This window comes from Ursus maritimus, unplaced genomic scaffold, assembly GCF_017311325.1.
Source record: "Ursus maritimus isolate PB19 unplaced genomic scaffold, ASM1731132v1 scaffold_5, whole genome shotgun sequence".
Lineage (NCBI taxonomy): Eukaryota > Metazoa > Chordata > Mammalia > Carnivora > Ursidae > Ursus > Ursus maritimus.
In genome coordinates, this window is record NW_024426663.1 from 79065844 (window position 1) to 79090611 (window position 24768).

Consider the following 24768-nt stretch of genomic DNA (forward strand, 5'->3'; position numbering starts at 1 on the left):
CCAAGAAATCTGTTCACATACATATTTTTTCCAATTTACTAACTATTATGCCTCTTTCAATAAAAAATAGGAGCACAATTAAAACGTTCTTTGTGTCTCCTTTGTTCACTAGTCTATGGCCTCCATCTGAATATACCACCTTAAGGATGATGGTTGCCATGTGTGTTGTTGATGACTTTTGAAACCTTGACTACTTGGTGCATAGTTGTCCAGTGATCAGTTCAGATAAGAGATGGTACCTTTGGTCTGATGTTTTGGGGTTTGGTGCCTATGTTATTAAAGAAGGGGTACACTGCTGGGATATGAGCAGGAAAGAACCTCTACCTTCCCACAAGATACACGTTAGCATGGGACCAGACTCTGTAGAGCTCACTTTGGAGAAACAGGAGCTAAGTGATCATGTTAATAATGTACAAAGAAATCTGATGTCAGCACTTATCTCATTGGCCTGGTCCCTACACCAATATCAGCTTCATTTTGTTTTTCAACTGGACTGGTTTATCACAAAATGTAATTTTTAACAACTCTATTAATTCCAAAAAGAAAAATAAAAACCACAGGGTAAATTGCTTAAATTATAGTTACATTAGTTATAGTTTTTATTCTGTATTCAGTATTTAATTGAATATTCAGCTTTGGTTATTAACCTTGAGCACTAGCATTTATATATATTTTAACTAAATCAGTGTAGAATTAGACACTCCAAATTGAGCTATGGATCCATAGAAGTCTCAGAAGAGAAAAATTACTCTCTGGATGGCTGTACTTTGACTACAGCAATAAAACACCTTTGTTTTCTAGCAGCTGAAAACAATGAGCACTCTAAGTGTACTTCCTCCTCTGGTCTTGTAGAACTCTCTAGAATCACTTGTCAATTTAGGAAGAGATGTTTGTGACCACAGGTGCTGACTTTAATTAAATACATTTCTAAGTTTATCAAGAGAATTTGTTGTAATTTGTGATTCCTCTGGACAAATCAAGAAGTTCACTCTGCACAAACCGGTTTCCAGTCCTTGGGGATCCAGCAACCGGCCCCTCCTACAGCCCTGGATCCAGGCACCTGCACCCAGCTGCAGCCATCAGAGGTGTCCCCTGCACTGCTGAGGAGCTCAGATGAGGTAAGTCCTCTCCCTGTCTGCAGCTCTTGCATGAAGGGAGACACCTGGCCATTTTTCCAAGAATTTGCTTCTTCAATTCCTTTTTTGTTTCAGATCTTCTTATGCTAAATCCTTTGTCTTTCACAGTAAGTCTCTTCTCTCTGTGGTCCTACTCCCCCACTTACCATTTTTTCCCTATCATTTCTTTTCTATTCCAATTCTCTCCTCTCTCTTTCCTCTTCCACTTTTTAGTTTTCTGTCTTCTCCTCTCATTGCTCTTCTTCTATAAAGCTCATTGCTCTGATTAAAATTATAGAGTTTTTCTTCCACTTTGCAATCTTCAAACTCACCTCATATATTAAAATTTGTTTTATTTTTAATATACCTTACTTTTTATGTTTGTTTATGCCTTTACTAATCTTCCACCTCTGGGACTGTTCTTATCCATTCTCATTTCTCTGACTTTATTTATTGTCTTCAAAACTCTGTTTTTACTTTCCTCTTGAATTTTCCCCTGGTTTTCTTTTTATCCTCCAGTTTTGTTACTCTCTCTTTCTTGTCTGTGCCTCTGTTTTATTAAATGCATATATTTTATTTCTTTCTGTCATTTCTTTACATTCTTTAACCATAGTTTCTGTACTATTTTTCATTCTTTTGTAATGTCCTTTCACATAAGACTAAGCACCTATTCCTGTCATTCTTATGTGCTCTGCCTTCCTCTTGCACATGTTCTAATTTTATAATAAACTTAAAAACTTTTAGTGAGTTTATTTTCACTCTCATTTATTCTAGTATAGTTTTCTGTCCGTGTATAAGTCTTCTTAGTCTCTCTTTGCAAGTCTAATTTAAACATCATTTAAAATATTTTTATGGACCAATAAAGTGCACAGAATTGAGAAACTTTTAAAAACATTAAGAAAGGATGCTGTAAAAATTTCAACTCATTCTGAACTTTATATATCTATATAGAATACTCTCTAAAAATATATCATTCTCACATTCAAATTTATACACTAACATGAAGAATAAAAGCTGCTTTCTCTAAGGTGCATTTCTAGGTATTTGTTTCCATGATTTTTACTTATTTAAGTTTGTATAAATTTATACTGTGTTTATACTTTCTTCTCTTTGTTTTTCTTTTCTTACTAATTCAGTCTACTCCCTCCCATCCTTTGTTTCTGTTATTAGTGTCTTTTTTTTTCTCTTTCTTTCATGTCCACTTCTCTTTTCCCTCTTCTTTTTTTTCTTGTCTCACAGGTCTTTCTGTTGATTTGGAATTTTACTTTTTTTTTTTAAATTTTTTATTATGTTATGTTAGTCACCATACAGTACATCATTAGTTTTTGATGTAGTGTTCCATGATTCATTGTTCACTTATAATACCCAGTGCTCCATGCAATACGTGCCCTCCTTCATACCCATCACCAGGCAAGCCTATCGCCCCAACCCCCTCCCCTCTGAAGGCCTCAGTTTGTTTCCCAGAATCCATTGTCCCTCCTGGTTCATTCCCCCTTCTGTTTACCCCCCCCTCCTTCTTCTCTTCCATCTTCTACTGATCTCTGTGCTATTCCTTATATTCCACAAATGAGTGAAACCATATGATAATTGTCTTACTCTGCTTGACTTATTTCTGGAGTTTTAATTTTTAATTCATTTTTCCTTTTGTGGCTATATAAGGTACTAAATTCCTTTTTTGTTGTTTGTTAATTTTGTTATTAGCTTTTTATTTCTGATTGCGTTGACACGCCATTCCTCACACCTATGAGTGATTTCGGATATTTATATTGTACCAATGTATATCTTCTTTGAGCTTTATAATTCTTGTTGATTATGTTGGGGAGGACATTCTTTTCCTCTCCTCTTTTATGTTGGGTCTGGGGCCTGCAAATTAAGCCTCCAAAAGACATTTGAACAGAAGGAAAAAAAAACCCAAATTTGTTCATGGGCCTATGGGAGCTCACAAAAGACAAACTTGTAAATTATTAAAATTAGGGTCTTTTATACCTAATCTCAAAAAGGAAATGGAGTGAGGGTGAAGAGGATTTATAAGATAAACAAGTAGGTTTTCAGGGGAGGAAAGGCAGATACAAAAAGTTTGTGATGACCATTGTCTATGCAGGTGTAAGTGGTGTTTTTCATCCTTTTCATGGTGATAAAAACCACCCAGAGAGGGGATTTTTTTTAACACTTTCATTGCCAGAAGTTCCTGCTTTCAGTGAGGTAAAGGAAGCTCCTAGAAGGCTTTTTTTTCCTGCTAATATCTTTACTTTAATATAATCCTTATCATAATTTTGAGAGTTTATGTGGTTCTCCACAATCCTATGTAAATGTTTTCATAGCAGTCTCTTACTCAGATCACTGATGCTTCTAGAAATTTATTCTTTTTTCTTGTTTACCTAAAGTTCCCCATCTCCTGTCTTCTAATTTATTCTGACAGACATATATCATAATAGTTTTTCTATTTCTTGTTAAACTTTATTTTTCCCATAATCCTCTCTTTGCTTCTGAGCCTTTTTTATTTGCGCAGTCTTCTTTAGCTGTTTGCCTGCCTTCACTTGTGTTTTGTTGTTTGCTTTCTCTCTCTCTTTCCCCTCATTTTGTTTAGGTGATTTCCCTGCTGGGATGACACTACCTCCATCCTCCTGTTCTTTCTAGTGTCACTTGTTCCTTCATATTTATTGTCCCTCTCTTTACTTTTTCAATTCGGTTAACTGTCCTCTCCTGATTTTAATTCTCTTTCTCCTATATTTCCTTTCACCTCTTCCACTTATGTCCTCATTTCTTTTAACCAGTCTCTCCACATAGTGCCTTGTTTTTTTTTGTTCATGTCTTGGCTCTTCATCATCCTCTGATATGACAAACAAAATATAGAAACAATTTGTCAAGGTCAATGCAACAAAAGGTTTAGATTTTGTTGAAAATTGCATTTTCATTTCATTTCATAGATTTTACATTCCATTTAATAAATTTTAAATATTTGTAAGAATTGACGTTTTATCATATTGGATATTCTGATGTATAAATGTCAATGTAGTGCTACTTAGTTCCATCTTTCTTAACCTCTGTCAATTGAGTTACATAAAATATCCATGAAATTTTTGCAGAAATTTAAGATAATGTCATAGTATTACTTATTGTAAATCCATTATTTTCTAAAATTTCATTCTCTGGTCAAGGAAATAACTTGTAAAATCATGAGTTGCAGTACCTATTACACTATTTTTCTCTAGAGTTTTAACCTTTTTTTCAGTGTAGACCTTTTTCATCAGTAAATGATAATAATCACTTTTTTTTGGTGTTTTGTAGTGCTTATCCTTTTTAAATTCTTTACCACAGATCTTAAGAGATAAAATGCAATAAAAATGGGGACCAGATAGTTGGTACAGTTCTGACATTTCTGACTAATAAATAAGTATCTTGGGTTTCATAATTTATTAGTTTGTTCTGTTCATATTAGGTAACTACCTTGCACAAACTTAGTAATTTCCTTCATATTTATACTATAGGACAGAATGTTATTTTTATCATAAATGGATATTAAATGTATATGAATGTACTTTTCCCATATACTGTGAAAGTCATACACCTTTGTTCTTTAGGATGTTAATATGGACAATTATGTTAACAGAGTCCCTGAAGTTAAGACATATTAGCATTTCTTTGTAAATCTAAACTCTTAACATTACATTATTCTTGTTTATATCTTGGTGCTTACAATTTACAATTATTTAGATGTATATTTATATAATTTATTGAGGTGAAATGAATATAAGATAAAATTAACCATCTTAAAGTGTGCCTTTCAGTGGCATTTATAATATTTGCAATGTTGTACAACCACCACTTTGTTAAGGTTCAAAATATTTCACCACCTGAAAGAAATCACAGACGCCCTCCTCCCCACCCAGTCACTCCTCTACCCCTTATCCTTCCAATATCTAGCAACCACATGTTTGCTCTGTCTATGCATTTATGCATTTGGTATATTTTGTATACATACAATCATACTCTAAGTGACTTTTTGATTGTGAGTGGTTTTACTTCTAGGCTAGGCTTTCTCATGCAAGTGTGGTCATGTCAGTAGTTAACTAGAGGATGACTGGTGTCCCATACGGGCTTTGATGTTGTTTGGAATGAAATGGCTTCACATATAGTTTTGGAATTTGCCTGAAGATTTCTTCTCTGTGGTTGCTCATCCCATAAAAGGCTAGGATGCTTCACATGGTGTTGTGGTGGGTTTGCTGTGAGGCAGAACAGCAAGCTCCACCTAAGGGCACTTATCAAGATTTTGCTTGTGTCGTGTTTACTCTATGCTGACTGGCCAAAACAAGCCAAGTGACAACCAACGTTAAAGGGACAGAGAAAAGCCACCTCATGTGTGCAACCTCAATTTCAGGGGAGAATTTATAGGCATTTTTGTAGTCTACCACTTCCCGGGATCAAGAGCGAATGAGATGTAGGGAATTGGAGACAGGGAGTAGAGACAATACCTCAGAGGAGAATTGCTCAAAAGAAAAGAAGAGAAATTATTCAGAAATGCGCAAGACACTACTTTCGCATATTGATGGGGGAAATTTGATAATGCCTGAGAGAGAAAAGAAAAACAGAAGAGATGTTCACGAGCAGGAAAGATATTTCCAGATGTATTGCACAATGGCATGGATAGAGTGTGACAAAAAACATAGACAACCCATTCTCAGAGCCAGAGGACAAAGCTGAGATTCTGAGCAAGGATACAGAAAGTGGGATTGATGTACTGGTGGAATTTGGGGGAATATCTTTTGATTGCTTTATTTTTCTGAATTAAATATGGAGATCATTGATGGATGAATGAATGAAAAATATATGGTTTGTATATATATATACACAGATGAAATATACATATACATACTTATACAATGGAATATTATATGTAATATATATACAAGTGTATATACATAATGGCATATTATTCATATATATAATGGAATATGTATATATACACACACAATGGAATATTATTCAACTAAAAAGACAAGGGAATCTTGCCATTTGCAAGAACATGGGTGGACGTTGCTGGTATTATGCTAAGTTGAATAAGTCTCACAGAGAAAAACAAATATTGTATGACCTCACTTACATGTGAAATTAAATAAAAATCCCCAAACGTCCACTGATTTCATAGATAAAATCAGACTGATAGTTGACAGAAGTGGAGATTGGAGTGTGGGTGAAATGGGTGAAGGGAGTCAAAAGGTGTAAACTTCCAGTTCTAAAAAAATAAGTCACGGGGATGTTATGGGTAACGTGGACATCGTACTGAATGGTGCTATATTGTATATTTGAAAGTTACTTCGAGTGTAGAATTTAAAATTATCATTACAAGAAACAACATTGTAACTATGTGTGGTGATGGATGTTACATTGACTTTTCATGTTGATCATTTTGCAATATACACAAGTATCAAATTACTATGCTGTACATCTGTAACTAACATAGTATTTCATTTCAATTATATCTCAATGAAAATATGCAATACACCATCAATTGAATATGAGAGTTGGAGAGGATTTGTTGGTATTTTGAGAAAGGACAAGTTATGAAATAGTCACCAATAGGAGTGAGAATACTCAAGGAATACTCTTGAAAATTTAGTGGAATTGCTGGCTGTAATATAGCTCGCTGGAGCTTAGTGGTGAGGAATTTAATATAAGTTCACTTAATATGGTTATGTCTTTTTCTCTAAGCCTTGCTTATCTGAGTAGAATGATATAAAGTAGGCAGACTATGTGTGTGTGTGAGGACTATAGAAGCAGGAAAAAAAGTGATGGCATCACATGCTTTTGCAGGAAATAATTTTAATCCTGGATCAAGGAAGTTTAGACAAAGAGGAGAGATTGGGAGATCTTGTGGAGTGTAAAGAGATCAAGTTTTGCAGACCCAGGTGATCTCAAAGTAATTTTGGGGTCAGAGATTACATAAACTAAGCTGGAAATAGCTGGTACCAGGAGGACGAGATGCTTGGAAGTGACACTTAATGAATTTCCAATATTGGCAATGACAGACTGGAGATGGGGAAAGGCAGTGACAGACTGTGCATGAGTTGGGTGAAGGCAGAGGCAGGAGTGTTGGAAGAGAGGAAATCACAAATGTGAGAGAGGCTGAGGATACTGGACAGGCCATTTATGTGGATCCTACGATCACCAAAAATATGACAGGAGGTGAATTGGGGAGTGTTACAGTGAGTCAAGTTCTAGAAGGAGAGTGATTTGCGGTGAGTAGATTACCTCCACATGGACAGTGGTGTGTGTAGCCTGATGACAATTTGCTTCAAAGCTGGGGTCATGAAGAATTATCTGAAAGTGCTGGGAATCAAAGAAGACATTCCCACCTTCAGGCCTGGTGATACAGGGTACAGGGGAGAGATAGATCTCACTACCTGAGAGAGATTCAAGATAATCAGTGACTTTAGTGTAGAATAAAAAGATATAGTGAATTTTCAAAACAGAACTGGAGGATGCAGTGTGCTGACCCAGGAGCCGATGTGATATCATGTACATTGGAAGGGTCTTGGAGCTGGGAAGGTGTAGCAGGTTCAGAAAGCCATTTAAAGAGCGAGATGGTCATGTGCAACTCTGGGGATGGAGTGTTCTCCTGGTGATTGACTATATCAATAATGTGTGTCATGTACAGGAGAAACTGAATAATATGCATTAAAATACATAATAATTTTCTATTATTCATGACAGAAGTTGGAAATTCGTTCAAATATTTGAGGTGAAGTTCAGAACATACACATAGAACATAAATGGAATCTGTATACATCTGACGTATTGTTTTTAATAAACAAAAAAAATCTTCTTTAGATTCTTATTTCCTAGAATTGCGGTTAGGTGTTCATAAAAAAGCATGCTTTATCTCATCCCATATATTCCTGTGCAGTGACATCAATAATCCTTGATATTTACCTCTAGAACTAATTCTTACTTTCCTGAATGTTGTTACAGAGCATCTGCACAACCTCCTGCTGAGGATGATCTTACCTCATGGAGTCTCCATATGATCCCATTTTTTCCATCAGGTTTACAAACCATTTTGGGTTCCTTTTGAATCTGAGCAAGAGTGTATCAAAGTAAAGAGGGCAATGAATGTGATGGTTTCAGGTGATACTATTTTGGGAGTTTTCGTTCTCTCTCAAATTGGGATTGGTTTTATTGGAAACACATTGCTACTGGTGTTACTCATCAACACCTTCTTAGTCCAGCTACCTACAAAGAAGCCTATAGATTTGATATTTATCCATTTGATTTTAGGGAATGTCATGACAATTGTTTTCAGTGGGATTCCAGAAGTAAAGAATGCCTTTGGAGTAAGAAATTTTCTAGACGACATTGGTTGTAAGGCAGTGCTCTACATCCACCGAGTCATCCGGGGTCTTTCCGTCTGCACCACGTCTCTCCTGAGTATTTTCAGGGCATCATTATTACTCCCAGCAACTCGAGGTGGGCATGGCTCAAGCCCAAAATCTCTACATACATTTTTCCTGCCTTCTGTTCTTTCTGGATCATCAACATGCTGATCTACATCCGTGTCATCATGAGTACATGGGCCCCCTACAACACCGCTGATGTTGGATCAGTGTATTCTCTCACATACTGTATTGGGAAGGATCCTGATTACATTCAGTCAGTTGTCTTTCGAGGGTCCGTGGTGTTACGAGATTCCCTGTATGTCTTCCTCATGGTCTGGAGCAGTGCGTACATGGTAAAGTTTCTTTTCACACATCGCAGGACAGTCCAGCATCTCCACAGGACCAGCCTCAGCCCAAGACCCTCTCCTGAAACCAAGGCCACCCACACAATCCTGGCACTGGTGAGCTGCTTTGCTTTCTTTTACTGGAGTAACAGCTTCCTTACCATTTATGTAAGTTATAAACGTAATGTAATTGGCTGGAGAACATCACTATAATTCTATCCCAAGGTTATCCAGCAATCTGTCCTTTGGTACTGATCAAAACTCAAACAATTTTTTTGAAGTGTGCCTTTGCAAAGATGAGAAAATCCTCTCAACACAAAATTTCTCTCAATGCATGATGCCTCACACTTTTCTGACCCAAAGGGCCTCAATTAGAATTTTCCACCCTTAATTTAGGGAAGGTCAAATTGTGAAAGAGTGTTAAGAATTGTCCCTTTGGACATCTCTCAAACCATCCAGCTTCCTGAACGTAGGAGATAAATGGCTAGTCTTGTGGAATAAAACATGTTTGAGAGCATTACACCTAGATGGGACAATCTTTGTATTATAATGATTCTCAAAAATGCATTTTGATTTTTTTGCATTACCCTATTTTTAAGAGAGAAATCCTATTGTGACATATTTATTCATTCAGTTACAGTAACTACACTTGCTAAATTATGCTAGATAGATCTTCCCTTAGATCAAAAGACTTAGTATCTGCACTATTCCATACTTTACACCTTGGTGTCCATACATGAGTTTACCATATGTTTCCAATTATACCTGGTGTAACCAATAACAGTGATATGTGTAAATATAATCATGTTTTCCTCATCTTATGAATAACACCCCAGTCCCCAAAAAACTAACCTCATATACTTTACGAATCCCCACTTACTTCCTCTATGCACACCTTTCAATGTTTTTGCATCACTGGAGGTATTTCTTCATTAGTTTTGTTTTCTGAAGGCATGTTTATTGTGTCAATAGCAAAATAAGTTTTCCTTGTAGATTTCTACTTTTAGAAAGAAATATGGAGCCATTCCATTCTGTCATATTACGCTGTATCAGAAATCCTCAAAAATTCTGCTAGACAAGAGCTAAAATTTTCAATAAAATATTTTAAAATATTTTCCCCTTATAACTATGCTCAAACAAGTATAAGGGAGCAAACATCACACTGAAAGTGAAGCTGTCCTCAGAACATGAGTGACTCTTACAGCACAGACCACTGTGCTTCACAGCTTCTCAGAAGAGGGAAGACTGGGAATTGGAGCCAGAGTACAGAGACTGACTGATGAGTTTAGAATAAAAAAATTCAGCTACATAAAAACAAGGAAGGCATGAAATCACTCAAATTGAAAACAATTACTATATGCAAATACTAATTTTTAAAAGATAATGTGAGTATTTCTAAACTGTCAGACAAAAATTGGGACTTGTGATGGAGAGGATACTACAGTTATGATAAAGTTTAAAACAACTGAGAAGAAAGGGTGCCCTAAAATTTTGGACCCTCAAGAGGTTAACTTCAATATAAGAAGACAAATTAGAAACAGAAGGCAGCATGTCCATGATTTTAGTGGGGGATTCACACACATTTATTTCAGTAATTAATACCCTTATAGGGAAAAATTGTGCACTTAAAACACATACCATGGATCAATGCAAATCAAAACCATAATGAGATACTTTACACCCACTAGATTGGCTAAAATAAAAAAGACTGATGATTACAAGGGTGGAGCGGATGTGGGGAAATTGGAACCCTCTTACACAATTGGTGAGCTCGTAAAATGGTGCAGCCACTTTGGAAAAGAGTTCAGAAGTTTCTCAATAAGTTAAACATAGAATTAACTTCTACAGCCCAGCAATTCCACTCCCAAAGAACTGAAAAGAGTTCTCCAAACAAGCAGGTGTATGTGAATATTCACAGCAGTGTTATTCATAATATAAAAACATGGGAACAACTGAAATGTCCTCCTACCAGTGAGTGAATGAAAAGCTGTGGTATATTCATAGCATGGAATCATATTCAGGAATAAAAAGAAAAGGAGGACTGATACAGTCATGAACCATGAAAATATGCTAAATGGAAGAAGTGAAAAATTTTTTAATATTTATTTATTTATTTTTAAAGATTTTATTTATTTATTTGACAGAGACAGCCAGCGAGAGAGGGAACACAGGCAGGGGGAGTGGTAGAGGAAGAAACAGGTTCCTAGCGGAGGAGCCTGATGTGGGGCTCAATCCCAGAATGCTGGGATCATGCCCTGAGCCGAAGGCAGATGCTTAACGACTGCGCCACCCAGGCCCCCCCCCCTTTTTTTTAGAGAGAGAGAGAGAATGAATGGTGCAGGGACAGAGGGGGAGAGAGAATATCAAGCAGACTCTGTGCTGAGTGCAGACCCAACATAGGGCTTGATCTCATGACCCTGAAATCATGAACTGAGCCAAAATCAAGACTCAGACACTTTACTGACTGAGCCACCCAGGCACCTCTGGAAGAAGCTAATCTTAAAAGACCACATAATGTATCATTCCTTATATGAAGTGTCCAGAATAGGCAAACCCATAGAGACAGAAAATAGATTAGCAGCTGTCTAGGGCTATGGACAGGAGTGGTTGGGGGAGGGTGGGGTGAAACAGGGAATGCTTCTACTGGGCACAGAGTTTCCTGTAAGGGTGATGAAAACATTCTAGCATAGATTGTGGGGATGGCTGCACACACCTGTAAATATACTAAAAACCACTGAATTGTACACTTTAATTTGGTGTATTATATGGTATGTAAATCTCAGTTCAATAAAGCCATTATTTAAAAAAAGGATACATATCAATGGACAACGTACCTAAAATTGTAATTTAAAGTACATATTAGAAATTATTTTCAACCCTGTGTTAGGGAATATACATTTGTTCACATGTACATTTAGACCATTTAGAAACTTGGAACATTGAGAAAGTTGACCTGAGTGAGGAGTTCATAACGTTTCTAAAGAAAAAGCAGAAGTGTTTCTACACAGATCACATTCTCTGGCTTCTATAAAAATAAGGTAGCAATTTAAAACAAGACAAGAAAAGCTGCAATACTTTAGGAAATTGGAAGTAGTTTTTAACATAACTTACTTGATGAGAAAATGTCAGAGAAATGGTATGTTATGCATTCTTCAATACTGAAAGGCTACATAACTAAATTGAACAATGCAGCTCAAGGGGTAAATGGAGGACAATTTATGATCCTAAAAGCTAGAAAGGAAAAAGTCTAATAGTGTAATAAAATAAGGGTTCAAATTAAAGCAATATAAAAACTAAAATGCAAAAAAGAGTAAATGTGGATAAATAAATTACACAAAAACCAGACACGAATGAAACAAAAAAATTAAGAAAAGGAGAAAGGAGAAAGCCAAGGAATTTACCTTGACAAATATTATAGAGTAAGAGATTTCAAGTTGGAGTTAATAAAAATACATGTAATTCAATAAAGCTGAGCTGAGAAAAAGAATTCCCGTGTGATCACTAATGCAATTGAAACAGTCGTTTAAAAACTACATACATGGGATTTCTACTTCTGGCAATGTTGGAATATGTAATTTAGACAGCCCTTCTGCTGAAAACAACTGCAAAAAATGGATAAATATAAGAAAGCATGCTCTAGGTGAAGGAAATATGAAGGGGCCATGTAGAAAGAGTAGAGTCAGATTGAGGGCCCATATTTTGTGCTGTGTTCATCACGGAGATGTTTCACAGTTACTGCAGAGATTCCATGGAGAGAGAGAGAGACTTTGCAGAGCTTTTAACAGTCTCACAAAAACAGAACCAAAAGCAGAGTCCAGGGCTCACACAGAGTGAGCATGCCTGTTAATAACCCAAGTTTGGCTGGCTGCCCATAGCTGGAAAGATCATTACTCAAGAGACACGTTTTGATTGGAAATGAATTTGACCTTCATTCAGAAAGCCAGCAAACCGCGGAGAAGGCAGATTCTTGTCCAAAAGTCAACTCTGAGGTTTCTGCTATTCCAGGGTTTCTTAAAGTGGTTTAGGGTAAGCAGTAAAGGGAGTGCAGTGGTCTGCAACGTTTCTCGTTATCTCAGTGCTGGTGTTGGGGTGCTCCAGGTTCTGGTTTTTGTTTCCTTGCATGCAGGAATACCTTTTTCCTTCTGCACAGGAGGGCAAGGTCTACAGATGCACAAAGGGAGGTTAGTAAAATAATTTGTATGACCTAAAGAAAGAAAAACATTTTTCTAAAAAAATTACTAGGCTAATCAAAGAGCCTAGGGGGATTCAAACAGACTTGCTGGCTTCTGTGACCTGGGAAAGTTCTGGTCCTTTAGTTCTCAAGACCATTTTTCTATCTGCTACAGATCAAGGGACTAGGTCAGCAACTAAGGAGAATGCTAACCTGAAGCAAGCAAACCCTCAGGACTGACTGGAGTGCTATACAGGTCCCAGGCAACCATCAAACTAGATATAAACCAGTCTTCTCAGGCACTGAGGTCAAGCATTGATTCCTCTCTGTCTAGTAAACAAGATTAACTGAAGTGTCAGAGTTCTTCAGAGAAACAGAACCAATAGGATACACACACACACACACACACACACACACACACACACACACGCACAGTCCTATACCTACAATGATAGATTTATTTTAAGGAATTACATCAGATGACTGTGAAAGGTGGCATGTCTGAAATATGTAGGGAAGGATGGGTGTCCTCAAATTCAGGTAAAGTCTGATGTTCCAATCTTGAGTCCAAATTCCATATGGTGCCTACAATCTAGGTAGGATTTCTATGGTAAGGACTTGAGCTAGAATTTCTTCTCCAAAAAACCAATTTTCGCATTTAAGGCCTTGAACTGATTGGATGAGGCCCACCCCAAATATTGAGATAAATCTTCCTTATTTAAAATCAACTTATTGTAGATATTAAGTACCATTACAGCAACATCCAGACTAGTGTTCAACCAACCAACTGGGTCAAGTGACACATAAAGTTTAACCATCACAGCATGGTTGCTACAACCCTTTGCCATCTGCAAAGAGCAAATGTAAAGCCTCTCTGAGCAGATATCACCCAGAGCCTCAGATGACTTGTATGGTGTTTTATTTACCATGCTCAGACTTTTAGGGAAGGTAACCTGAAAGAAAAACTGAGATTATTAATGGAATGAAAAAAAACCCAGAGTCATGGGGTTTCAAGTGATACACAAGTGATTCATAGAGTTCTGTATAACTGTATTGCCCCTGGGGAGGAGAATTTAAAAGTGCAAAGTATGAACATGGCAGGAAAAAATGGAATTAGGAGGAGGAGTTAAAATGACAGAGGAGTAGGGGACCCTAATTTCATCTGGTTCCTGGAATTCAGCTAATACTTATCAAATCATTCTGAACACCTGTGAAAGCAACTGGACATCTCAGAAAAGAATTGCTGCAATTCCACAAATAGAAAAGTGTCCTCTTTTTGAAAGGTGGGAAGTGCAGAGATGTGAATCTGAGGTGATATAATGGACGATAAACCACGGAGGTGGGGAAAGCCTCTGTAAGTTTGGTACCAGAAAGTATTATAATCAGTGGAGCACAAAATCAGAACGTTTAGAAGTCTGCCTGAAAGGTGCTCAGGGGGCAAAGCCAGGCAGTATCCCCAGTGGGACAGCATGGTCTCAGGATCCCCACGGTCACAAAAAGAACGGGGGTGCCTAAATGTGACAGAGTTCCCAAGCATCAGAGAGGGGAAGCCAGCTGCAAACAGCTAGTCTGGGTGTTGGCTTTCTGCTCAGTGTTGCCATTAACTGCAAACCACTATGTGGTCCAGTTGATGAGGGAACAGAAGGCAAGCTGAGGACAAAGCAGAAACTGACACCCTGCAACCCGCCCACCAAGGGATGTATGTGACATTCCTCAGGCACTCCTGGCTGCCCTAAAGGACAAAGAGTTAACCTACAGAGACCACAATCCTGTAAGACTTGAATCTCCCTCAGTTTACAAATGTCTTAGTGATCTACAAGAACAAAACATTTCTATCAGGAGCCTAGGTTCCAGAAGGAAATGTAGATACAATTATATGTCCTCACAATCTGCAGCCTCCCTGAAGTCCCCAAATATCTTCATGTTAATGCCCTATTAGAGCGGTAAACAACCTTAACTTGAAAATGGCAAGAACCCTGGTATCCTGTGAGTCTTCTTTCACACATGAAAGTACTCTCTTGAAACCTCCCTTTTTCCTTACCTCCCCCAACCCCATAGTATATAATCAGCCACCCCACACAACCCCAGTGCAGCAGCTTTTTCTGCCATGGGTCCTGTCCCTGTGCTTTAATAAACCACCATATTGCACCAAACACGTCTCAAGAATTCATTCTTGATCATGGGTTCCGGACTCCACCACACCAAACCTCACCTATATTTCAAAACCACATCATATTGATGTGGGAAACAAAGGCAAAAGAAAAAATTTAATTTTCTTACTGCCTACAACCCATTGGCAAATCCTTGAAACAGGCTAAGTGATCCTCCTCTAGGAACTCAGCTGCCTCCATGTTAATACTTTGCTAATGGCAAAAGGCAATCTTAGCCCAATCCCCAGGATTCTGCTAGTCTACTCTAACATATAAAAATTATTTTGGAAACTTCCTTTATCTCTATCCCCAAGGTACATGTTGGCAATCATCCCCAAAGCATATGACCCACCCATATACATCTGAAAGGAATCATGACTTTTAGGAAGCAGTAATAAATGACCCTTTCCTAACAATAGCTAGCCCCCTCAAGGTCCAGAGAACTGTGCTGTCCTTAACCCCTTCCCAACTTCAACGTATATAATGGGCAACTCCTCAGGACACCAGGACAGCTCTTTCTGTTCCGGGGTCCTGTCCCTCTGCTTTAATAAAACCACCTTTTTGCACCATAGACATCTCAAGAATTCTTATAAATAAGACATGTTTGTCTTGACCTTAACGTTCCTCTGAAGTGACTTTAACAATTCTTGACATTTACGTCTAGATCTCATTCTTCATATCCTGAGTGTTGGTAGAGCATCTGCACAACTTACTGCTGAGGGTGATTATACCTCATGGAGTCTTCTTAGGGTTGTCTTATTTCCATCAACCTTATAAATCATTTTGGTTCCCTTTTTAGCTCTGCAGAAGTGTATCCATAGTATAAGAGGTCGATGAATATCATAGTTCTAAATGAGACTATCTTGAAGTGTTCCTCATTCTCCAAGTGGGATTGTTTTATTGGGAGCACGTTGCTCCTTGTCTTACTCCTCAACACCTTCTTATTCCAGCCCCATGCAAAGAGGCCTATAGATTTGATATCCACCCATTTCACTTTAGCTAATAACTATTCTTTTCAGTGGGATTCCAGAAGTATTAAATGCCTTTGGAGTAAGAAATTTTCTAGACGATATTGGTTGTAAGGCAGTGGTTTACATATACAGAGTCACCCAGGGTCTTTCCCTCTGCACCACATCTTTTCTCAGTATTTTTCAGGCCATAATAATCACTTCCAACAACATCGATAGGCATGGCTCAAACCCAAAGTCTTCACATACATTTTTCCATCTCTCTTTTTTTTCCTAGATCACTAACATCAGATCTACATCCATGGCATCATAAGTGCTGTGTGAGGCCCCCTTCAACACCAATGAAGTTTCACAAATGTGTTACCTGACATGCTGTAGCAGGAGAGAACCTGATAAACTTAGGAGGCTGCTTTTGTAGGGGGCATTGGTTTATGAGATTTCCTGTGTGTGTACCACATGATCTGGACCAGTATGTCCTCAGTAACATTCCACAAGACCAGCCTCTGCCCAAGACCCTTTCCTGAAACTAAGACCACCCACAGGACCCTGGCATTTGTGAACTCTTTGTTTGTTTTTGTTTTTACTCAGCCAGTATCTGCCTTACCATTTACAGAAGTTATAGACAGCATGTACAAGGGCTGGAGAACATCACTACTTTTCACTCTTCTTGTTATTCAGCAGTCCGTCCTCTTGCACTGATGAAAAATAACAAATGATCTTCCCTAAACTATGCCTTTGCAAAGATGAGAAAGTCCTCTCTATAAACTATTTCTGTCAGACATTTGAATACCGTCACACGTTTCTCTGACACAAAAGGCATGTGATTATAATTTCCCACACCACAATTTTAAAGAGGTAAAATTTTGAAATGGCATTAATAAATTTTACTTTGAACATTTCATCAAACCATCGAGCTTCATGAACATACAAAATAAATGACCAGATACATGGAATAAAACTTGTTTGAGGGTGCCTGGGTAGCTTAGTGGATTGAGTGTTTGACTCTTGATTTTGGATAGGGTGGTGGGACTGAGCCCCACATCGGGCTCTGAGCTAAGTGTGGAGTTTCTTGAGATTCTTTCTCTCTGCCCCTCCCCCTACACACAAGCCCTCCTAATGTAAAAAAATAAATCTTTACAAAAACGTTTTAGAGTGTTGTACATGGATGGAGCTATCTTTGACCTTTCTTAAAATAATTGTCAAACATTTATGCTTATGATTACTTGGGTGCCCTTAATTTTTTAGAGATCTTCTCTAATAAGTTACAGTACCTACACTTGTTGAATATGCTTGACTGTCTTCATCAGTAAAAATATTTTATGTCTTTATTTTTATATACTATAAGACCCAACAATACTTGAGTTTACTGTGTACTTTTGATTATATCTGATTTAATTATGGAGAGTGATGTAAGTGTAAATATAAATATGTTCCCTTCACACAATGAATACTGATCAAGATTTCCCAAAACAAAAAGGTATTATACATTCTGAAATACTTTATGAAACCCACATATTACTTTTTATTTACTTGGAATTATTTGCATCATTAGAAGTATTTCTTCAGTTTCTGCCCCATTTTTATAGACATACTTTTTTAATCAATAGTAGAAATTTTATCTATGTAGTTTTGTACTTCTATTAAAATATTTAACAATTCCCAAGTATCACAGTATAACATATTAGAAACGTAAAATTTTTTCTTGAAGACTAATAAAATCTCAATAAAATAATTATAAATGTAAATAAATGATAATAACTAGGTTAATTGAATTTAAATAAAAAGAATAATAAACTATTACAAAGAGTAAGAAAGCATATAAATATTTTAAAGACTTTATTATTTCTTTGAGAGAGAGAGAGAAAGAGCATGAGTTGGCGAGGGGCAGTGGGAAAGGGAGAAGGAGACTCTCTGCTCAACAGGGAGACTGATTCAGGGCTTAATCTTAGGACCCTGACATCATGAGCTGAGGTAGGGCAGACACTTAACCAACTGAGCCATCTGGGTGCCTCAATAATTGGAAATATTTTTGAACTGAGTTGTGTGCTCAATCAAATATAACTTGAATCTGATGAGAAAAAAAATGAGAAGCTTAATGGTGAAACTGCAGCTGCTCTCAGTACACGTATGAGTCATAAATCACAGACCTCTGTGATTCAAAGCTCCTTGAGAAAGAGAAAACTTGTAGCTAGAGCCAAAGACAGAGATCGAAGTAAATAGAGATTGAGGGAAAAAAATTCAACTAAGTACCTCTTATAATGGAAACAACTAATGTGTGAAGACACTCAAATGTTGAAACTAAAAAAGGACAAAAATTTCAATAGCTTAATTGAGACAAAGTTAAATTAACCACATGTGAAATATGAGACAAAAACTTGCACTTGTAATGGAAAGGCTACTATAATAATGAAAGAAAAATGCTGGTGGTTTTTGATAGGAGTAGCTTTAAATGTGTAGGTTTCCTTGGGTAGTCCAGACATTTTAACGATGTTTCTTCTTCCAATCCATGAACGTAGGATGTTTTTCCATTTCTTTACTTCTTCTTCAATTTCTTTCATAAGTATTCTACAGTTTTCAAAGTACAGATCTTTTACCACTTTGGTTAGGTTTATTCCTAGGTGTCTTATGGTTTTTGGTGCAATTGTAAGTGGGACAGATTCCTTGATTTCTTTTTTTGCTGCTTCATTATTGGTGTATAGAAAGGCAACAGATTTCTGTACGTTGATTTTATATCCTGTGACTTTGCTGAATTCATGTATTAGTTCTAGCAATTTTTTGGTGGAGTTTTTCAGGTCTTCTACATGGAGTATCATGTTGTGTGTGAATTGTAAAAGTTTGACTTCATCGTTGTTGAATTGGATGCATTTTATTTCTTTTTGTTGTCTGATTGCTGTGGGTAGGACATCCTGTACTATGTCAAATAACTGTGGTGAGAGTGGACATCTATCTCTGTCTTGTTCCTGACCAGGAGAGGAGCAACTCCCAGTTTTTTCGCATTGAGGATGTTGGTCTTTAGTATATGGCCTTTATGCTATTGAGGTATGTTCCTTTTATCTGTACTTTGTGGAGGGTTTTTATCAAGAATGAACATGAATAGAGTTAAAGTGTATTATGTTACATGATATAAGTGAGTGAGATAAAGACAAAACCATATAATTTCACTCATATGTGGAATTTTAGAAACAAAAGAGATGAACATATGGGGGGTGGGGTGAAAGAAAAGTAAAAAGAGAGAGGAAGACCCCATAAGTGAATTTTAATGATAGATAACAAACTGAGGGTTGATGGAGGGAGGTGGTTGGTGCATGGGCTAGAAGGGTGATAGGTATTAAGAGGGCATTTGTTGTGATGAGCACTGGGTGATGTATGTAAGTGGTGAGTTACTGAATTCTAAGTCTGAAACCAATATTGCACTGTATGGTAACTTACTAGAATTTAAATAAAAATTTGGGAAAAAATAATGAAAGAAAGTTAAATTAACTGAGAAGAAATATCTGTCCTCACATTTTGTACAATGAAAAGAGTAACTCCATAAAAGCTTAGTGCTTTTAGAATCTGGTAAACTTAACTGACCACTAATTTTATAGAAACTGCTGTACAAATAAAGATGTTATACATGCACCCAATGATAACTATGAATTGAACACCTATAATATACGCAGAAAACATACAGGGAAAGACTCCAAGTATAACAAGAAAGAAAATCATCAAACCACAAAAGAAGAGACCAAGAAAAGAAGGGAACAGAGAAGAACTGCAAAAACAACCAGAAAACAACTAACAAAATGGCCATAAGTACATGCCTATCAATACTTACCTTAAGTGTAAATGCACTAAATCCTTCGATCAAAAGATATGGGGTGACTGATGGATTTGAAAAAACAAGACTCATCTATATGCTGCCTATAAAAGACTCACTTCAGACCTAATGACACACACAGATTGAAAGTGAAAGGCTGGAAAACATATTTTCATATGCCATATAAATGGAAACGAAAAAAAAAAAAACCCCAACAGTGAAGCAATACTTACATCATACAAAATAGACTTGAAAACAAAGACTGTAGAAAGAGAAAAAGACAGGCACTCCATAATGATAAAAGGATCAATACAATATGAGGAGACAACAATTGTAAATATCTATGCACATAGGAGCTCATAAATATGTAAAGCAAAAATTAAAAGACTGAAAGGGAGAAAATAGCAGTACTAAGTCATAGTAGAGGAGCTTAACACCCAGTTACATCAACGGATGGATCATTCAGGCAGCAAATCAACAATGAAACAGTGGCTTTGAATGGCACGTCAGACCAGATGGACATAACTGATAAGTACACAGAACCTTAGATCCAAAAACAACAGAGTACACATTCATTTCAACTGCAAGGAACATTCTCCAGGACAGATCTTGTTAGGCCACAAAATAAGTCTAAATAAATTTAAAAAGATTATATTCATACTGCGCATCTTTCCTGATCACAGCAGTATGAAACTAGAAATTAGGTACAAGAAATAATTTGAAAAAGCACAGACATGTGGAGATTAAACAACATGCTACTAAGGAAGAAACGGGTCAACCAAGAAATCAAAAAGAAAATTTGAAAATAAAAGTAGACAAATGTAAATAAAAACTGAGTGATTCAGATCTTTGCAAAAGCAGTTCTAAAATAGAAGTTTATAGCAATACAGTCCAATCTCTAGAAACAAACAAAAGAAATCTCAAATAATCTAATCTTACCCCTAAAGGAAGTAGAAAGAAGAAAAACAATGCTCAAATGTAGTAGAAGGAGTAATTAATAATGATTAAAGCATAAATATATGAAATAAAGACTAAAAATAATAGAAAAACTTAATAAAACTAAGAGCTGATTCTTTGAAAATATAAGCAAATTTGATAAACCTCAAGCTAGACTCCTAAAGGAAAAAAATAAAGGACTCAAATAAAAAAAATGAGATACGAAGGTGTAAAGAACCAACACACAGAAAGAGAAAAGATTGTAAGAACTTATTATGAAAAATTATATGTCAACAAGTTGGACAATCTAGAAAAAATGGATAAATTTCTAAGAACATAATAATTTTCCAAAACTGAACTAGGAATAAATAAACAATTTGAGCAGACTGATTACTACTCATAAAATTAAATTAGTAATAATCAAATTTTTAACAAACAAAAGTCTAGAAGGAGATGACTTTACAGCTATGTTCCAGCAAATACTTATAGAGAAGTTAGTACTTATTCTTCTCAAGCTATTTCAAAAATGCAAGAAAATGGAAAACTTCCAAATTCATTCTATGAGGCCAGCATCAATCACACTGATACCAAAATCATATAAAGACACCACAAACAAGACAAAGCAAAACAAACAGACAAACAAAATGTTCAGGCCAATATCCCTGATGAACACAGATGGAAATTTCCATAAAAAATATTTGCAGGTATGCCTGGGTGACTCAGTGGTTAAGAGTCTACCTTCGGCCAGGGCGTGATCCCAGGGTCCTGGGATCAAGCACCACATCAGGCTCCCTTCTCCACTGGGAGTCTGCTTCTTCCTCCCACTCCCCCTGCTTCTTCCCCCCACTCCCCCTGCTTGTGTTCCTCTCTTGCTGGCTGTGTCTCTCTCTGTCAAATAAATAAATAAAATGTTTAAAGAAACAAAACCAAAAACAAAATATTTGCAAACCTAGGTCAAGTATACGTTACAAAATCATTTACCATGGTCCAGTGGGGCTCATTCTAGGAATGCAATATTCACAAATCATTCAAGATAGAATGATAGAGCACCTTACCAAATGAAGGATAAAATGGATATGATCATCTCAATAGATGCAGAACAAGCATTTGACAAATTCCAATATCCATTTATCATAAAACCCTTAATAAAGTGGGATTAGTGGGAACATAACTCATCCTAATAAAAGTCATATATGAAAAAACAATAGATAATGCATTATTTGAAGGTGAAGAACTGGAAGTGTTTCTATAAGATCAGGTCCAACTCATCGCTTTTATTCAACATTATACTGGAAGTCTTAGCCACGGCAATCAGAAAAGAAGAATAAAAATAATTCAAACTGGTAAGGTAAGAGTAAAGCTGTAACACTTTCTAGATGACATGATATTATAGATTGAAAATCGTAAAAGCCCTATCAAAGAATTTTAAACTGATAAATGAATTCAGTAAAGTAGTAAGATTCAAAGGTAATATACAAAAATCTCTTGCATTGGGGCTCCTGGCTGGCTCAGTCAGTAGAGCATGTGACACTTGATCTCAGGGTTATAAATTCAAGGCCTATGTTGGGTATAGAGATTCCTTAATAATAAAATGTTTAGGGGAGCCTGGGTGGCTCAGTCGGTTAAGCATCCCACTCTTGATTTCAGCTCAGGTTTTGATCCCAAGGTTCTGGGATTGAGCCCTATGATGGCCTTTATGTTGGGCATGGAGCCTACTTAAGAAAAAATAAATGAAATCTTTAAAAAAATCTGTTGCATTTCTATATACTGCTAATGAAATAGCAGAAAGAAACTAAGAAAATAATTCCACTTACAAATGTATCAAAAAGAATAAAATATCTAGGAACAAACTTAATGAAGAAAGTAAAAGACCACAGGTGCTGACTTTAATTAAATACATTTCTAAGCTCATCAAGAGAATTTGTTGTAATTTGTGATTCCTCTGGACAAATCAAGAAGTTCACTCTGCACAAATCAGTTTCCAGTCCTTGGGGATGCAGCAATCTGCCCCTCCTACAGCCCTGGATCCAGGCCCCTGCACCCAGCTGCAGCCATCAGAGGTGTCCCCTGCACTGCTGAGGAGCTCACATGAAGTAAGTCCTCTCCCTGTCTGCAGCTCTTGCTTGAAGGGAGAGACCTGGCCTTTTTCCCAAGAATTTGCTTTTCCAATTCTTTTTTTGTTTCAGATTCTTCTTATGCTAAGTCCTTTGTCTTTCACAGTAAGTCTCTTCTCTCTGTGGTCCTACTCCCACACTTTCCATTTTTTCCCTTATCATTTTCTTTCTATCCCATTTCTCTCATCTCTTTCCTGTTATACTTTTTACACTTCTGTCTTCTCCTTTTATTGCTCTTCATCTCTAAATCTCATTGCTCTGATTAAAATTATCGAGTTTTTCTTTCACTCTGCAAACTTCAAACTCACCTCTTATATTGAAATGTGTTTATTTTTAATATACCTGAGTTTTTATGTTTGTTTATGCCTTTACTAATCTTCCACCTTCTGGGACTGTTTTCATCCATTCTCATTTCTCTGACTTTATTTATTGACTTTAAAACTATATTTTTAATTTCCTCTTGAAGTTTTTCCTGCTTTTCCTTTTATCTTCCAGTTTTGTTACTCCCTTTCTTTTCTGTGCTTCTATTTTATTAAATGCATATATTTTATTCCTTTCTGTAATTTCTTTGCATTCTTTAACATAGTTTCTGTACTATTTTTCATTCTTCTACAATGCCCTTTCACATAAGACTAGGCACCTCTTACTGTCATTCATATGTGCTCTGCCTTACTCTTGCAGTTGTTCTAATTTAATAAACTTAAAAGCTTTTAGTGAGTTTATTTTCACTCTCGTTTATTCCTGTATATTTTTCTTTTCTTGTATAAGTCTTCTAAGTCTCTCTTTGCAAGTCTAATTTAAAAATCATTTAAAATATTTTCTGGACCAAAAACGTGGCAAACAATTCATAAACTTGTAAAAACATTAAGAAAAATGCTGGGAAATTTTCAATTCTTTGCAAATTTATATATCTCTGTATAATACTCTATAAAATATATCATTCCCACATTCAGATTTATAAACTAATGTGAAAAGTAAAAGCTGCTCTCTCTAAGATGCATTTCTATGTGTTTTTGCTTCCATGATTTTTACTTATCCAAGTTTGTATTAATTTATATTGTTTATAAATTCATCTCATTCTTTTTCTTTTCTTACTAATTCAGTCTACTCCCTCCCATCCTTTGTTTATGTTATTAGTGTTTTTTCCTCTTTCTTTCATGCCCACTTCTCTTTTTTCCTCTTTTTTTTCCTATTCTCACAACTCTTTTTGTTGATTTGGAGTTTTAATTTTTAATTCATTTTTCCATTTGTTGCCATATATGGCAATAAATTTGTATTTTTTGTTTGTTTGTTAATTTTATTATTTTTTCATTATTGTTGTTTGCTTTGACACCCTGTTCCTTACACTTACAAGTGATTTCTGATGTTTAAATTATACCAATTTATATCTTTTTGTGCTTTATGATTCTTGTTGATTATGTTGGGGAGGAAATTCTTTTCTTCTCCTCTTTTATGTTGGGGCTGGGGCCTGCAAATTAAACCTCCTAAAGACAGATGAACAGAAGGAAAAAAAACCCCAAATTTGTTCATGGGCCTATGGGAACTCAAAAGAGAACCTTGTAAATTATTAAAATTAGGAACTTGTATTCATAATTTCAATAAGGAAATGGAGTGAGGCTGAAGAGGATTTATGAGATGAACAGATAGGTTTCCAGGGGAACAAGAGGCAGATACAAAAAATTTGTGATGATCATTGTCTATGAAGGTGTAAGTGGTATTTTTCATCCTTTTCATGGCAATAAAAAAAAACAACCCTAGAAAAGGGATTTTTTTTTTTAATTTTGATTCCCAGAAGTTC

The 24768-nt window shown here is 36.3% G+C and overlaps 2 pseudogenes; both read left to right on the forward strand.

Moving 5' to 3' along the window:
* Positions 1-8221: 8221 nt before the first annotated feature.
* LOC121100803 lies at positions 8222-9170 on the forward strand (annotated as a pseudogene).
* A 6759-nt stretch (positions 9171-15929) lies between these two features.
* Positions 15930-16990, forward strand: LOC103680027 (annotated as a pseudogene).
* The last annotated feature ends 7778 nt before the right edge of the window (positions 16991-24768 follow it).